This window comes from Brachyhypopomus gauderio, chromosome 9, assembly GCF_052324685.1.
Source record: "Brachyhypopomus gauderio isolate BG-103 chromosome 9, BGAUD_0.2, whole genome shotgun sequence".
NCBI lineage: Eukaryota > Metazoa > Chordata > Actinopteri > Gymnotiformes > Hypopomidae > Brachyhypopomus > Brachyhypopomus gauderio.
Genome location: NC_135219.1, coordinates 10,279,930 through 10,298,868, shown reverse-complemented (window position 1 = coordinate 10,298,868; position 18,939 = coordinate 10,279,930). Strand labels below are relative to the sequence as shown.

General features: G+C 39.0%; 1 long non-coding RNA gene across 2 annotated transcripts; it reads left to right on the top strand.

Moving 5' to 3' along the window:
- Positions 1–4,198: 4,198 nt before the first annotated feature.
- On the top strand, positions 4,199–17,070 carry LOC143522957 (uncharacterized). Of its 2 annotated transcripts, none has more exons than XR_013133182.1 (4): positions 4,199–4,575; positions 5,942–6,012; positions 15,111–15,199; positions 16,003–17,070. It is a non-coding gene; the product is annotated as an uncharacterized LOC143522957 (long non-coding RNA). The 2 variants fall into 2 exon arrangements; XR_013133183.1 differs by having other exon boundaries at positions 15,111–15,204.
- Positions 17,071–18,939: the final 1,869 nt, after the last annotated feature.

Sequence of the window (18,939 nt, the reverse complement as noted above, 5' to 3'; positions counted from 1 at the left end):
GTCACAAGGTCACATGGCCTTCTCGAATTAAGTATTACTCGTGTGGGAGTTAGAGACACACCTCACAGCTATAGCACACACACTTGTGTGTTACAAAAACAGCAGTTTATGGCTGTGAGTCAGAGAGCCACACAAAATTATCAGTGCTTTTCACCTTTTTAACCCATAAACAGACAAGATAATGTCATGGACAAATGTACAGCTGTTAACATCACCACAAAACTGAACAATGAACCTTTTCCATGCAAAAATAAATAAATATTTGCTGTAACAGGAATGACAACAACAGATCTGAGGTTAATCAAATCTAATAAGATTATGGAAGTGCAACCACCACTAGTCAATCAGACAGCCGACATCAAGCATAATATGTTATAAATAATAAGGGTTATTATTTTGTAATGAGGTATTGCCCATTAGTGCAATTATTTCTCAGCCAAGGATCAAGGCGGTTTAAGAACACAAAATGCCAAACCTGGTTTCACATAATTAGCTGTATTCTGTCACAACCTTCAGCCAGACCCGCCTTCATGACACATTGGCCTTTTTTTACTGCTATTACATTTGTTTATCTTTATTGCTCATCAACACTGTAGTACAAGGCTGTAGAATGTTTTCTAGACATTTTTTGTGTGCTGTTTCCAATTATCAGTGTTGTGAGAGGCCTTTGGTCTATCACAAAATCCATAATCAGTGTGTAGAAGTGTTCTTGAGCATCAACCTATATGCAATATTGTAGTTATTTATTACTCAGTGTATTCAGTGCAAAATCTTTATAACAGTTGAAAATAACAGTTGAAATGCACAGCAGTTAATGTGGGCATTCTCAGACTCACTGATTAATAACAGATGGTTGAGACAAAGACCACATAATGATCATTGCATTTTGAACTTTATGTAATACTTTATAGAAACTCCTAAATTACGGGACCCTTATAGGATCTACTGCACTACAGGACCCATATAGAACCTCCTTTATTACAGGACACTTATAGAATCTCCAGCATTACAGAACCCTTACAGAATCTACTACATAACAGGACCCTTATAGAATTTCCAGCTCTACAGGACCCTTATAGGACCTCCTACATTACAGGACCCTTATAGAACTTCCTATAGAACTTCTATAGAATCTCCAGAAGTACAGTACCTTTACAAAACATCCCACACTAAAGAACCTTTATAAAACATCCTGCACTAAAGAACCTTTATAAAACATTATGCGCTAAAGAACCTTTATAAAACCTCCTGGACAAAATGACCTTCTCAGATCACAGTGTCCTTTACCTCTTTTCCTTTCTACTTCAGTATTCAGTCTCCCACTGGCTTTATTTTTAAGATGAACATTTTTCTGTCTTTGTACTTTTGGCGAGAGATCTGGCCTTGTGTAGCAAAACATTCTTTAGGTCTGTAACATAAAGGTGTGAGCGTGTCAATCCAAAATCCTTAAGCTTCAAACAAAAATGGTGTTTTCTACGTGTATGCCTCAGAGGGCTAATTCTGTACTTCTGTACTTGCAAATGCAAGGTCTGCTTGTGGGGGACTTGTAGTACATTTCAGATACATTCACATCTCTGAATGCTATCTTCAAGTGCAGTTACCTTAACTTGCACCTTTCCAAGTATGATGCAAACTATGATGGTTTACCTGTGCGATTTTACACCAGTGAGTCTCCTGAGACTCTCCCACGTCAAACCCATGGGGAAAGACGAGGAAATGCCTTCAGGTGGAGCTGGTATATGCATGTCCCAGTGTCCACCCACGGAGGCCTGTTAACTCGGCCAGCTCATTTAACAATGTGGTGAGTCATGAATATGTAGTTTAAATTGCTCTTCAGAACAATGATTTTTTTTTCCTGTTTTAAGGACAAAAACTCTATAAGATAGTAAGTAAATAAATAAATCAACCTTTTAGTGGCTGGTGTTTCCCAAGATAAACTGCTACTTGGCAGGACATGAAGCTTCTGACTTGTGAAATGTTAATGGAGCCATTTTCCAGCAGAGAGAACACTGAGGCATCCCATTAATTTTCCAGAATCTGGCTTTATTCAGCATTACCTCTCACAAGTGTTATTTTGGTCAATACACCTTTCTGGCAAAACAACCAAACAACCAACCATAGAAACAAACAAATCTATTGTAACCCAAAGTTACTGCTCCATGACAACAAAACTAGTCAGAAAACTACTGCCCCATGTTTTGCCATGAACAATCATACTGATCTCAGGAACACGAAGGTCAGAGGATGTGTTATTAATCAGGGCGAATCAATGGAGGTCAGTTCATAACCAAAAATTATAATCTATTGTTAGTAACACAAAGGTGCCATTTCACAAGGGAATACCATGTGCTTAACAACACAGAACAGTAAGCAGAGCAAAATTTTAGAACTTACAGTTAGTGTAAATTGGCTTTTACCAATGCTTATCTGAATGTTTATGTTGTTGTATTTTATGATATACACTTTGCTAACCCATAGGTCCAAACTTGCATCATGAGCAATGTGAGCAATGTGAGACAATTATAGTTTAATAGCACTGGACATTAGATTAAGAGCCTCTTGAAATGATTGGCTGATAATTTTCACAGGTTTTGGAATGGGAACTTGCCCATGGCTCTGCTAATGAGCACTTTGCAATGAGTGTCCTTTAGTTTCGTGGTTTGACGACTGTTGCACAGTTTGGTTGCTGTATGATTAAGTGTCATGTTTAGTCATGGTACATGACATAATTCAGAAGTGACAGGCTGAAAACTAACTTGGCTATTTCTAATAATCACAAGCATCTCTTACTTGTTTTCATTGTTTTCTATTATGTAATTCCAGTCCTTAAACACAGGTGGCATGACAGCTGCCAGTGTTGCTTTCATGTGGAGAATACTGCTAAATAAAATTGCTCAGAACTAATTACCAGCACCAGCTCTCACTGCTTAACATACACAGAGTGAGACTGACTATCCATGTCCAGTTGGTAGAAGTGGAAAGTCAACCGGAACATACCGGTCAACCGGTAAAATAATCATATTTTTGTCTTAGTGCTACTGTGAAATATCTGAGAGAACTGATATTCGTTCTTCTTGACAGTTTGTGGGGAACTGTGAGACACACAGAGGAACCCCACTCTTGCCTAACAACTACCAGCAACTTCATTCCACACATTTCCAACATTTCTGTTGTCCAGTACTGCACAATATTTGACCATTGACACATCTTATAATGACTGCATGTCCAATACATTGTCCAGTGTAGCATTACTAAAGATTATTGTTTCTAGTTTAGTGCATTGGTGACCATGTTGTGAAATTAGAACTGTAATTTTTCTGTGCTCAGTATTTCTCTGTTTCCACTTCCCCCTTCACTACTGGGATTTTAACCTTCCACTTTCTCTTGGGTTCCTCTTAAGGTTATTGGTATTTCTCACTTCTCATATTCCTTCCTTCGGATGGATCCGTCACTTAAGTTTGCCACATCCATTACCCCTCCTGCTTTCTGCATTTTATCTATTATAAACGGTTATCTAGTTAGAGAATTTCTATGATTGATCATTTTTTACATTTTATTACATTATCTTAATTGCATTCTATGTTTTCTTCTATTTATTTTAATGTCATTTTATTGTTTTATTACATTAATTGAATATTCACTGAATGTTTTCTTCTATTTATTTTAAGAATTATTTATGTCTATAAATTCTGTAAAGCACTTTGAGTTGCATGTGTATATGAAAGGCAGTGGTGGACAGTAAGGAATGAAATGTAATTAATTCAGTATTTCCCTTTTTGTAACTTTTAACTTAATCTCCACTCAATTTCAAAGTCAAATATTTTACTTTTTACTCCAGTACATTATGCGAAATCTGTAATTACTGCAGGCTTCACGTGTTCACTGTCTTGGGGAGTAACACTGCAGTTGGAGCCTACAATACCAGTGTCATCGCTCCGACACGGGATGAAAACCTGGCGTTCATCATAAGACATTTACATTGACAATATCAACACCCAGAACTTTCATTCTAGTTACCTTATACTTAGCCTGATTGTGTGATTTGTTTGTAACTTGTGTATTCGTCTGTATAATTTGTTTTTGTGTAATTTGTGTGTTAACGGGCCGCCCAATGGAGGATGGGTTCCCTTTTGAGTCTTGGTCCTCCCAAGGTTTCTTCCTATTCCCCACCATCTAGGGAGTTTTTCCTTGCCACTTGTCGCCTTTGGCTTGCTCATTAGGGATTTGGACCCATAGTATTGTTAACCTTGTAAATCCTGTAAAGCGCTTTGTGACAACATTTGTTAGGAAAAGCGCTATACAAATATATTTGATTTGATTTGGTTCAAAAGTAACGTCAAAACGAAAGACGCGGGAAGCACGCGCACGTCAGCGTTCTGTTCAAGGTCACTGCAGCAGTGTAACGGTTAGAGGGAACAGATCCGATCCCCACATAAAAACGAAGAAACTGTAACCGTAACAAAACCCATGACCTTATCTGAGTGAAATTATTTGAAGTAGTCGAAAAGAAAAATGACGTCTTCGAGTGTCTTCTCTGCCTGCTCCAGCACCCCCAGTCTAAGGAAACACGTAGAGGTGAGCTATTTTCATAGGCCTACCGGTCATTTTCTTTCCTGAGAACTATAACAATATCTTGCAACAAACGGTTTGTGTATGTTAAAATAAGACATTAGCATTAGCATGGTTAGTTAGTTAGCTTGGAAGTGGTTAGCTAGCTAGCTAAGTAGGCTCTTGCTAGTACATAAAAGAAAACGGCCTTAGCAACACACTCTGCGTGTAGTTAGTTAAGCTAGCTAGCTAGCTAGTTATTTGTTTTACCACAGTTCATAGTATTTGGAGTTTCCAGCTAAATGCATTGATATTGTGAAATAATAAACATTTAAACATGGCACTTTACGTTGGAAAACTTGCACTTTAAACATAGCACTTTACGTTTAATTTTACATGCAGAGCAAGGTGTTAAATATCAAAACCTTTACTTTTACTTTCAGTACTTAAGTACATTTGAAGGCCAATACATTTGTACTTTAACTCGAGTAGAGGACTAAAGGGAGGCCTTCTACTTTTACTGGAGTAATGTTTTACCTTGGGTATCTGTACTTTAATTCAAGTATGTGGTTTGTGTACTTTGTGGTGCTATACATAAAGAATATTATGTATTATTATCTGTGACATCAGATAGTCCAAAAGAGGACAATTCTGGAAACAACAAAGATACTGTGCTGAGCCTCTGGTAAGGACACAAAAGACCACCAAAAGACATTGGTCCACTCTTTGCAGCTAGAACAGCTTCAGCTCTGCTGGGAAGGCTGTCCACAAGGTTTAGGAGTGTGTTTATGGGGATTTTTGATGTCACATACTGAGGCATTTGTGAGGCCTGGCTCTCAGTCTGCTCTAATTAATTCTAGAAATTTTCTATCAGGTTGAGGTCAGGTGCAGGCCAGTCAAGTTCATCCACACCAGACTCTGCCATCCATGTCTTTATGGACCTTGCTTTGTGCACTGGTGCACAGTCATGTTGCAAGAGGAAGGGGCCAGCGACAAACTGTTCCCACAAAGTTGGGAGCATGGATTTGTCCAAATTGTCTTGGTGTGCTGAAGCATTCAGAGTTCCTTTCACTGGGCCAAGCCCAGCTCCTGAAAAACAACCTCACCCCTTAATCCCCCCTCCACTAACTTTACACTTGGCACAATGTAGTCAGACAAGTACCGTTCTCCTGGCAACCGCCAAACCCAGACTCCTCCATCAGATGGCATGAAGATGCAAGCAATATTTAAATAAATGTGTGTTTATACTATACGCTATAATTCTTTATTCACAGCAGCAACACACCTGTGTATCTCCACAGAGCACGGTGCAAGTCAGACCAAGGTCATGGGTCTGGATACTGTGCACCATGTGTAGCATTATGCTGATAAATGTGTATGTTACTTTGGACAGGTGCTGTGAATGTTTACATGCACGTCTGTACTTGGGGTGAAGAAGGAACGTATTGTAGACATCAAAGACAGGTAATGGATTCCTTTTGTCAAAGATTAACCTTAGATATTTCCTACATCTCGGATGCTTTGCATGCCTGCATGTGCGAAAGCTCATTTTGACTGACAATCCTTGGTGCTGGTTTAGATGACTTTCAGCCAGATCTACTGATCCGGCTTGGTTGCTTATTAATCAAATTATTTTCTGTGCCTAACCTCATAACATATGGAGAGCAAAGACAGGGATGCAGGGGCTTCTCCTTTAAATCAGTTAGTAACACCCTCATCTCTGATTGTCTGCTCTCATCCTCATATACCTCATACATGCTGTAATCTGTATAGAGATGATGGAAGAGGAAGTGAGTATTCATTTGTATGAGCTTTTAACATGAGTTTCAGAGAACTTGAAATTACATTTTTAATTTGTGTTGGTGCCTACGGCTCCAGAAAATTAATGTTGTGATTGCATGTGTTGAGTGACTTTAAGTGAGAATTGTTATACTGTTACTAAGTTCTGCTCAGACTCGCACAGTTGGACTCCATCACAAGCCACCCTATGTTCTAATCAAACTTCTTATTTTTTGAGTTTGTTGAGACCATGATGTGGATAATGCCTCCATGCCAAAAATGTAGCTGGATATTTTACAAAAAGGAAAGAGTGAAAAAAAGAGTAAAAAAAAATAAACCTGAAGGTTACAGTGTGTTTTTTTTGGATGCAGTGTTCCATGTACTGAAAACATACATTATAAACTCTGTCTCTCTTCCTCTCCAGGAAGTGTGTATGCATGCGCAACACAGAGAGAGAGAGAGAGAGAGAGAGAGAGAGGTGTGAAATAATGTTTCCCTAAATAAATGTGGTCCTACCACTCCTGGAGAGTATAAGAAGGCATGACAGTGAAATTCCTCTACAGCAGGATTTAAATGGAGGCCGCTTAGCACTTATCTGCAGAGAGGACTCCATTTTCCCTTCAGACTTTCAGGGAGTTACGCCTCCACTTAACATACCTCTAGAAATTACACCTCCTACTGAGGCATTCTTGGAGAAAAAACAAAATGTCTTGGCAACAGACTATCAGTTTTATATAGACACACACCATACATTTTATTTATACAGAATCTTTTTAAAGGGTAGTGAAAGCAAAACAGATTAATTCAAGACAAAAATTACAATAAAAGAAGTTACATCATAATATATAAATGTCAGAGTGATCAAACGTCCTAATTAAATGCAATATTGAATAAGAGTGTTTGAGGTGTTTTTTTGAAGACTTAAAAGTTGTAAATGCATTGATACTTGTAGTTGTCTGGCTCAAAAGTATCTGGAATTCTGATCTATCTGCTAGAGTGACCAGACATCATCTTTTACCCGAACATGTCCTCTTTGTGAGACTTAAAAAAATGTCCCTGCGAAATTTCACAAATCTTCGGGATTTTGTTTTACTAGAGCTTACATAGAATTTTGAGAAGCATTTTGTTCACAAACAAGTCACGCCCTCTCCTACTCTGTTTGGTTCGCTTAAATGAGAAGGGGGAGTGGTGAAGCAGCCTAAAATTTTCACATCCTCCACCCCTATATGACCTCCTCCATCACCCTCGACTGCTGAGGTATCCTCTTTTTCGCCTTTACACGGTTTTTGTTTGTGTGTATCATGGGCTTGTCTGTTATTGTCTGATAACTGGCTTCAGTCTTTACCTAGGCCAGTACTAACTGATAAGTTCCTAATGGAGAACTGCCAAGCTCACAGTGTTGCATATAAGATAGAGATGCTGGTCCTACACCATTATGTGATTCATAGACCAATAATATTCTACTCACCGATTCACAAGATCCTCTTCTCCTGATTACCACATGCACCTGTAGCCAATTATATCAGCCCTACTTGATTTAGGTCAGCCACACTCAGTCTTTGCGAAGTATTGCCAGTTCTTTACTGTTTTGCAAACTGAGTGCTATCCTGTTATCAATCTGGGATGTTCTGGTCTTTTGTCTGATCCCTTTGTTTACCTGTGCTTTGTTGTTTTCTGGATTCGGTCCCTGGTCTGTTTGTTTTACTTTGATATGGGTTTTATTTGGATTCCTGTTTATGAAAACTCTTGTTTTGACCCTCACATTCTCCACATATACGTCTCTGGATTTCCCTTCAAATAAGAAAACCACTCTGATCAGGATCTGCAAGTATCTGCTTTGTACCATCATGTCACACTTGGCGTTGACTCTTAATATACTGGTATTCAGTATAAGGACTTTAGAATGGAGGACTTTGTGTTTTTTGCTACTAGCGAGAACTCTGGAAGCTTCATTTTGTTTCAGCTGAAGCTGTTTGAATATCTTTTAGGAGATCATTACAGTGGCCAGCCCATTGTTAGAGATAAAAGCACGGATGGGTTTCTCTAGGTCTGGTTTTATCAGGAAACCATAATTGTTGTAATGACCAGTGTTGCCAACTCCTCACTAAGGAAAGTAGCTATTGGTTGTCTTAAAAGTTGCTAGAAGTTGCTAAATGACATCATTGACTAATTTGCATAATTTTTGAAGCTGTGAAGCAATGCTGTGGGAGAGAAAAAAAGTGAGTAAAAAACACCCCAAATATGTTAGAATTGCAAATGACGTAACTCTCCTGTTTTCAGTAACATTACAATACCAACAGCACTCAATTGTGTGAAAATGCATTTTCACAATACATTTAGAACAGAATGCATTTTCATGGTCTTGCACCTCAGTCAACCAATCAGATTCCACAGCTTTCCACCTCAGGCAGCCAATCAGGACGGGACTATAGAACGATAAGCAGTATGAGTTTTCTGAAACATGGCCGCAGAAGTGCTCATTGGATTAATTCAAAGGGTAGAAGACAAGTCCTTATGGTGAATTCACACTTGATCAGTGTGAGAGGTTAAGAGCATGTGGCAGAATTCTCTGCCTATCTGGCACTGATCTGATGTTATTGCCAAATTGAGAACTGTGGCAGATCAACCAATTGTGCCTCAAACTGTGGTGGTAGGGCGACCATAATTTATAGTTTTTATAGTCTAATAGATTTAATATAGTTTAATAGATTTAATAGTCATGTCCAAAATAACTGAATCACAGCTTGCAATGACATGTTGACGTAGGAATGCTTAATTTCCTGTTAGTAGGATGTACAGTATGTAGTAGTACATTTATATTTTGTGTACTAACCTGCCAAATCTGTACTATTAAGATTAGTATAAAGTATTGAATATACATTATAATATTGGTAGGTAGTCCGCAATTAGAATGGTCAGAGCTGGTATAGCATGCTACTCTGTTCACCATTAGCTCCTCTGTGAAATTATTTTCATTCGGTTCAGGAAGTATAAAATTTGGCCCCTTGAACTTGGTGTAACATGTTAAATGTTAGCCAGGAGTTTTTTTTTCAGGGAAGCAGGGGGAAATGAGGGAGGAAAAAATAGGAGAACTTTGACATTGAAACGTACTTAATTTTTTAAAATTACCCTTCAAGGTTTCCATAAGGAGGCAAAACTATGGAGGCATAAAAAACGTATAAAAGGATATGAACTCTGAAAGATATGGGTGACCAGAGGAAGGATTTGTGGATCTAACATGATCCCATTCTAGTTGGAGAGAAGATTCTAACTGCTGCATTCTGAACTCATTGCAGATTATTTTTTGGAGCTACAGGGTAAGCCAGATAAGTGTTGCAATAATACAGCTCAGGTGCAAAAATAGCATGTAAGAGTTTCTCACTGTTAGCATTTGAGATAATGTCATGGATTTAAGAGATATTACAGAGGTGATATGCTGTTTTACAGACCTCAGTAATATGGTTCTTGAATATGGAGTCTGAGTTCACTGTCAAAAACAGCTCTTAGATTCTTGATTTAGTTTTTCCTCTCAGTCAAGAATTCCAAATAAATAACTACATCTCTCCTCTCAGCTATATTTCTGATTGTGTCTTTTGTGCAGATACAGGTGTGCAGAAAAGGTGAAAGGTCCTATGCCATTACAGCTCCATTAGAGCCTGCTCATTCCACAACCTCAGCCACTCCATCTTTATGATGCCTTACCCCAACCAGTCTGAGGTCTCCTTATCCACAAGCACCACCAGCCTTTTCAGTGACTTCTGATAACTCCTTCACAGCTACACTTTTTACTGCTACACAGTTTACTGCTTCTAATTCTGAAATGCACAAGCAAGGAAGTGGCAGACTTTGCTCCAAATCCCATAACACCTATCTCTACAGGTCTCCTATACACCTGCCACGTGTTCTTTCCCCACCAGATCTACATACTTCAGGTTGTTCCTTTCAAAAACAACATCCACTGCATCCTCGACTGGAATTGATGACACTAAAATCTGTTTACTTTCAGAGTACAACTCTGTGTCCGGCGTCGGCATAGTTAACATGAACCGTGGGAGCTGTAGCTTTTTATCTGCATTCACAAGCAGTTAAGCAATCTCGCGCTTCACCCCATCTGCCAATATTCATAGCCTTCTCTCCCTCTTATCCTTGTTCAATTACAAGTTCTCCACTGGTTAATATCATCTTTGCAACCCAGAAAGGAATCTACAGACTTGTAGGTGTCATGTGCCAAGAACAAATATAGTCTGTTAAAGCAAGCAAATGTTGTATTTGTTGATTACATCACCTTGTGAATATAGATAAAAATGATAAAAGTGCCCAGAATGCTTAATTATGAAAGTACATTATAATTGCTCTATCATAATGATAGTGGAAAATTCTGAGGCCTCACCACAAGAGGGAGGGTGGTGGCCCTCTACGGGCTAAGCTAAAAAGAACATTGACACGACTGGCATGTTGTAACAACACACAAAGTTGACTCAAGTTGGCGCTGGCTCTTAGAAACCTGATCTGTATTCAAGCATGCTAACAGAATACAGTAAAACACTCTCACCTTCAATGCCCCAAGTGTCCATTCCTGCCTGCGTTTTTCTGAGCAAATTCCTTCACGTCAATCAGACCCATTTGACAAGCACACTGGCTTTCATTGTTGAGAATAGCAAGACATTGTGCTGATTTATTTTATGAGTTTAATGAGTTTTTGATGATTTTTTAGTTTTTTCATATCGGTGTCCAACATCACAGCTGATTTGTTTTTCATGAATAATTTTTTTTATTTCCAGTCTTCTCATTGGTGCCCCCCTCTGATCGAGTGTGTGACTTGCACATAATGCAACAAACACTGGACATTTTCATTAACAATGATAGAAGTGAGGAAACTTTATTCTTAGTCACCTTGCCAAGAATTGTAATGTTCACACCTCAATAGAGGCCAGACAAAAATCATTTGGATAAATCTCATGTCTCTGAATTTTCTCTCCCTCCTGAAGGTTCTCCAACAAGTTTTAAAAAATCTTTTCATGTCTCCTCTTATGACATCCATGTGAATTGTGATTGATTCAGGGTTGGTGCTACTTTAACATAAAACACCAGGCTAATAGTTCTCTGCTGCCTGTCAATCATCTCAAGACCTCAGGAGACCCAGTATGAAAATCCTTCAACAACTTTAATTGGAAAAATATATAGGTGAATAAAAGGTGTGCATCTACACTGCTCAAAGTAAATTGAGGACACACAATGTACATTAGAACACTTACATCACCCATCAGATTTTGATGGAGTTGTAACATCTCTACTGACAACTCATAATGTGACTCAGCGGTGTGTATGGGCCCCATGTGCCTGTGTGCAGTCAACATCTAGGTATGCTCCCAAGAACATGATGGAGGTCGTGCACATGGTTTAGTACATGAGTGGGGCCATGAAAGGCATTGGCAAGAACCCCAGAGGAGCCAAACACTAGCTAATGGAGAATAAAACAATCACTTGAGACCAGACAGACCAAAATGTGCACCACCTGGATTGACTGCAAGAAAACTCATGAATCGGTGTCCCATACATTCTAGGAATTCATGAGGCTGTATAACATGAACAGCACTCCAATACCCTTCATTAAAATCTCTGTGAGACCTTGGAAGACGACCACAGAGGTCAACTTGAGCCCACTAGCATGAGTCACCATCAAGTGTGGGATTTATTAATTAGATGCCCTGTCTCTGCTGCTGTTCTGCATCGGCAAGAACTCCCTCAGTGAAATCATCTAAAGTAACCGGCGTCCATAGCTATGGAGCAACCATCAGCTACCTCTAGATGGAACACGTCAACTTGTATACCAAAAGTGAATGGGACATTGACTCACTAATCCATCTCATCAAGGTATACAAATATACAGCAACGACATCGGAATGGTATTTGGACTGGATATGTGTAGTCAGATAGTTACAAGGAGAGGCCACAAGGAATGCAGTTAAAGTCAAATACCTACGAAGAGAGAGGCAGGTACGGAGATATCAGCTGAATGGGAAGAACAAGATCTGGGTTATCAACCCACATGCTCTAGCAGACATCAGATACCCTGCTGGCATAATAAGATGGCTAAAGGAGGAGACAGAAGCCACTGAAACCAAGACAATGAAACTGCTCACAATGCATGAAGGATTTCGTCCCAAATCCAACACTACAAGTCTGTTCACCAAATAGAAAGAGGAGAAGAAGTTCAGGATTAGTGACCATCTGAGCCACTATGCAGAATGAAGCATCCAAGGTCCAGGAGTACACCAGGTATGTACAGGCTGTACAAAGATGCCCCTGAGACAATCCAGCACATAATATGGATGCAATATGAAAACAGGCAGAGAGCGTACGTAAAACATCATAATCAGCTGCCATAGTATACAGAAACATCTGTGCCAAATATGGGCTGGGAATTTTGATATTTTGGGATACACCCCAAAGGTGGTGGAGAATGATTTAGCTAAAGCTCCATGGGACGTCCAGATAGACTGACAGAACGATAACACAGGTCAACAAAAAAAAAATAAAAATACTGGTGTCCAAAATATTTTTATGAATTTGGGGTATTTTTGGGGTGCTGATTCTGAATATGCTATCAGTTTTGCCAGATTGGCTCAAGTTTTTGAGATTTTTGGTATCTTATTTATAGCACTTGTTGGTAAATGCGACGCATCATCTCATTAATTTCTTGGGATTAGTACTTGAACTGAGCAGTTCTCAATATATTTTTTTGTTAATTAGTGTTCTAAAAGTTTGTTCATAGCTTGATTGTTGCACTAACTTTATGTTGTTGTCTGTTTTCCAGTGAAAAGCATGAACTCATCAAGAAGAAGTTGTCTTAACGATCCAGACACATTCTGTTACATTTGTGGTGAATATACACTGCAAAAACATAGAAGAAACATAACAGACTTCATAAAAAAGTGTATTTGGCCTATTTTAAATAAAATAAAGTTAATGCGCGTGTAGCAAATTACGTCTTTTTTTTTTACACATTTCATGAAAAATCTCAAAAACTTGAGCCAATCTGGCAAAACTGATGACATATTCAGAATCAGCACCCCAAAGTTACCTTAAATTTGTTGAAATATCTTTGGCCCCAAAAATGCTGTTGACCTGTGTAATAGTTAGCCAATTGGACATAGTAGTGATGGACTACAGCAGAAGGCGTGCATTGCGATAGATGTAGCAATCTCAATAATACCAGAAAACAAGAAACAAAAGCTCAAGGAATAACAAAGGCTGAGAGAAGAGCAGGAAAAGATGTGGATGGTGAAAGCAGCAGTGTGTCCAATGGACATCAGAGCACTAGGGTCAATGGCCCCAGCAGATTCCAGGAAAGAAATCTGAGACCTCTGTCCAGAAGAATGTAGTTCTGGGAATAGCCAAGGCAGTAAACAGGACCCTGAAGCTCCCAGACCAGGAGAGGACCTGAGCTTGAAGGACAGAAGAGATCAGCCAGAGAAGGGGAGGCAAGTTCATACATGGTTTCTCAATCACCACATACAGTTTGCTCACATGCCACAAGTATTTTAAGTTGATCAGAAAAAAGGTTGTAATCGAGTTGTACTTTGTACAAGTTGTACGTTTGTAGAAATGTATACTTTGCAAGAAAGAAATTATTTTATAAAAATGCAAAGCAAAGAGAGAATACAGAGAGCTTCAACCAAATGTTTTTTATTTTTATTTTAACAGTGACCACAAAACATCACATGAGAAACCTCTCACCACAGGGACTGACAAGACCTAAATACACAGACACTTAAAATAATGCAGGTGCTACATATTATGCTAACAACACATGAAACTGGTGAAACTGGTACATACACACTCGCACACAAGCCCTAGGGAGGAGTCGGGGACAGCCGCCACAGTTTCCACCTATTTTAAATGACTTTTATGTCTCATATATTACAAATTATTCTGGTGCTAACATTATGAGCAGAATCATTTCTTCATAATTTGATGATAATTTGCAGTATTTTATCAATTGACCTGGCTAAATGCAGTTGTAAAAATGCCTCTAACTTGATGCACACTGGTCTAAGGAAAGTGTGCAGAGAGGTTGGTAGGTTGCTATGCTGAAGCACCAGACAATTCTGTTACTATTTATAGTTTAACTTGGTAGTACTTGGTGGTACTTATACTGTCTGCCTGTCTGACATCAAAATGAATGAGGAAATTACATCATGAAGTGACATATGCACACATAAGCTGAGGAGGTTTTGAAAGCTGCCACAAATGTACTTAATCAATTAGGAAAGCCTGTATTATGCTTCTGTTTGTGATAAGCATGTTAGATATGGCTATTTCAAATATGGAATTTAGATGATACAACACCAAAGAATACAGGGGAAAACAATCAAGCAATTTCTGGAACAATTAAGACTCTATGTATGAGGACATATTTACAATCTAGTCCCTGTGCTTTCAGATAATGGCTTGCCCTCTATTCATGCTTAACCAGCACAGCAACCAATTAAGCACAAAGCAGAGATTAATTACACTGGTGGAGTGATTCATACATTCAGCCTGAAGACTCCACCACTCCATGTGTGGGTGTGCAAACACATCTATGTGTTTCTGTATATGTTTAGGAGTCTACAAAAAAGTAATAAAAAAAAAAGCCTCTAATCCTGTGATGTTTATTGACAAAGTGACAAAGTAATCCTGGGGGTAGATGAGCTATGAGCTCATTATACTGGCAGTTAAAACGCTGGAAGCGCAGACAGATAACACCGTTATCTTTTTGAATGATTTCCTCATGACAGCTCTGATACTGACTGGGACAGTGTCGCAAGTTGACACTTACAACAGTGGAACTCAGTGGACAAGACAACCCACCACTGGCACTGCTCCTGTGAGGTCATATTTCATTGTTCTGTTTTCTAGTTCTAATAGACTTATTGATTTTTTTCTCATCGATACAATAATGCAATACTCATTATTATTATTATTGTATTAGTTATATTTATGTTGCACATTAAAAAAAAACCAAGGATGCTTTACAGAGAGAAATTAGCTTTTACAATTAATTCAGACATACCAATAAGAAGGGTAGCCAATTTGCCACGGTGTACTCATCCCCTTGGAGACGGCACCGCGTGCAGGGATGGGGGGGAGGGGGTGGTATATGTGTATATATACAAATTGTATTCATACAGGATAATTTACTGTATCCAATCAACCTAACCTGTGTGTTTTTGTAACTATACATTCTATTTTTTTTAATTACCAGTATGTAGGTACTCGTGGCGAATATAAAATTGAAAAAAGCAAGGGTATAGAGTGGTACACATTTTGCTTTAGAATTCTCTTGCATGTGTGTTAATGGAATGCTTTCCAGACTGAATTTAGCTTGATCAATACCTTTTGAAAAGCGTTTCCCTTTGGTATTGTTTCACTGTGCTGAACTATGAGCCCACTTTACTATCATCCTCTGGGACTCTTAAAACGGTTAAATGTCAGCGAGCACAGTAGCTACATTAACCACATTACCCAGTTCCGTTCCAGTGGTTGGAAGGCGGAGGCAGTGAGCTGTCAACGAGACCGTGATATTGTAGCTAATTCTCCCAGCTCAGCACCATCCCAAACAGAAAGCATATGTTATCTGCCTAAACAAACTGATCATTTTTCATCAATTTCCTTCCTTCTGTCCTCTAGCTCATGGACACAGCGGGACGCGCCAGTTTGTTTCACGTCCCCTGATCACAGAAAAAAGGTCTTCGGCACCTATTGATCGTGATTCACTCAGCTGGCATTCATACAGTCCGTGTGCGTGAAGAAACACGTCAGAAGGAATGACGAAAATGACAAGAGAAGGGAAGAATTAAGAGAGCTCCTGCAGAATAGTAATATCTGGCAGTGGGGAGACGGCCAATTTCATCGAGACTTTATTTAACGTTGATAAGGACGCTGCCCCCATCCCACTGATGAAGTTCCCATTTCTTATAAGCAAACACGACTACTCACTCCGATCTGGTCTATCGCATGAGCGCCTCCTGACACCATCCCCGTATGCTGCAAAGGCTCGGTGACAGCAGACTAAAGTGCAAAGCTAATTAAAACACAAAAAATAGAGGACGTGATGAATGTGCTGTCAAACGTTGCATGTAAGCGAGAGAACGAGCAGGAAAGAGAAAAGGGGCGGCAACGGTGCACACGTGCGGCAAGGACACAGCATGGGTGAGAGTGTGTGAACGTGTTAGCGTTGTCCATGTTGTATGTGTGTACGGCAAGCTGTGATCAATAACACCAGAAGAATGGCATGACGTTTTTCATTAACAAAATGAACACTTTTATCAGTTTAATTAACTGCACAGCCAATGTTGCTATTCCTCTGAAACACACACACACACACACACACACACACACACAAAGAAATAGAAATACTAGATCCAACACAAAATTAAATGTTGCACTCCTTTAAAAACTGTTCTACTGCATCGTTACAGACCTTTATTAGTTGTGTTACTTCATGAAACTAGTTTACATGTTGCCTATTTCCATATGTATGGGCTTATATATACATTAAAGGGTCACAATATGCCTCATGATGTCCATACAGCATCATTCAGTTCAGCATTCTTTTAGCATGTAAAAGAAACTATTTTTCTCTCTTACCATTGATTCGTGGTGTACAATCATATTTGTTACTGTTTGTGGTGCTGTACATTTGTCAAGTTCTTTATTAAAGTACATCCATTGTATTTACTTAAACTCCATTACACTGGATTATACTCCACTTTCAAACTGAAGCTGTCAACCCTAGTGCAGTGTATCTTTTGGCTTGCTGTCTTGTTGCCACATGGCTGCAGCTTCACGCATCAGTTGCTGTGTAAGTGTTTGACGGTTGTAATGCAGCTGTGGCTGAGCAGGTCAGGTCACTGCACCATAGTCCGTCGAGCTATTTGAACTATTTGAGGGAAAAAAAACACACACACACAGTGGTCTTAATAGAAATTGTTCCTGGAGGTAGTTTGAAATATATAATAAGTCCTATGTTTATATTAATATCTAAGTACATTTGGTAAGTACACTTGATTCTTAAGCACATTTAAGTAAGTAAAGGATTTGATTTACTGAGCACTTAATCTCCATTACCTTTCCAAGTTTTGCCACATATGCCTTTTTAGATTGCATAACAAAACATGTTGGAGCAGTGAGACAGTATTTGCTTTAGTTTATTTGAGTTGTCTATTAAATATCTTGAAGCACCCCACAACAAGGTGGACTGCTTCAAACTTTAAGAGGTGGATAATTTTGTAAAGATTAGCCAGAAAGTGGCTGGGAAATCTTGATTGTAATTTGGGAAGGGCAAAAATAAGGCAAGACGGTTCTGACACCACCATCAACCATAGACATGCTGAGATGGACCAGGGAACACCAGCCATTTACCGAAGATATTTAGTTTATAAAATATCAAACATCAGTGCTGGTGTTTATTTTAAGTGCATGCACACTTTCATGTTGATTAGATCTAGATAATTCGCAATTGTTAATTTGTGCTAGACTTAGAATTTCACCCACAGTAGATAAAAATGTCTATTGCGAACATGTTATTGTCTTTGCATTCTGCTGCAAAAATGTTGAGAAACACTTAATATATGTTCAGAGCATAAATATATGAATTATGCTGTCAGACTAGTGTGTAGTCTGACTAGGAGTGCATTACTTTGTTTTGGGCTGATTTAACTGAAAATGACATTTCTAGTTTCTTTATTCCTGCATAGTCTTACAGTGCATTCTGGCAATTTTGGCACAATCATTAGTGTGCACATACAGGAAGTGTTTTAGGTCAAAAGAGAGACAGAGATGTGTGTGTGTGTGTGCTCCAGGTAGCTCGGGGAGAGTGATTCCTCGGAAGAAATTGTGGTTGAGGGTTGTTGTGTTTTCATAATGCCCAGTACCCTTGAATATCTTTTTTTTTTTCTTTCCAAGTAGTGTTCAATAACAGCTTTCCCAGCCTTTTGACACTCAAAGCCCAATCAACACACCACAAAATGTTCTGCAACCCACATAAAAATGTAATTGACCATTTAAAATCTTAACAAATACAGCAGGCAATCAATGTAGCCTACTGAATTTCAATTGCATAATCACACAACAAAATTAACATTAAACACTAAACATTGCCCTCGTTTCTGCTTGGCTTTCTCAGTTTCCCCTGCTTCACTTGTAGATGGTCCAGCTCAGGATCTTTAGTTTTTTCTTTTTTATTTGTAATTGGTAAAACTTACTCAGACTCTTGGTGATATCAATAGCTTGCAGATTGCTTAGCTAGCTTTGTCAGTCACGTGACAGTACTATGCCAGACCGAACCACAAGCTCATCCTAAGCATAATCTAAATAAAATGTTTTTGAAATATCTGTATATTTGGAAGGAAAAAGGAAAGCTTAGCCAACGGCCCCGTTGCAATACCACAGCTGGCCACTGGAGGTCCATGGCCCCTGTAAGACGGCTTTATTTTGGCCAGGTTAAAAAAAAGCATTGCCAAGCAAAATATGTTAAGTACACGAACCGTAAGATGTTCCTATGATTGTTTCATCTTCACCGAACTGGGTATTTTCTAAGGTGTGAGGTAATGCAGGTTCCAGTGC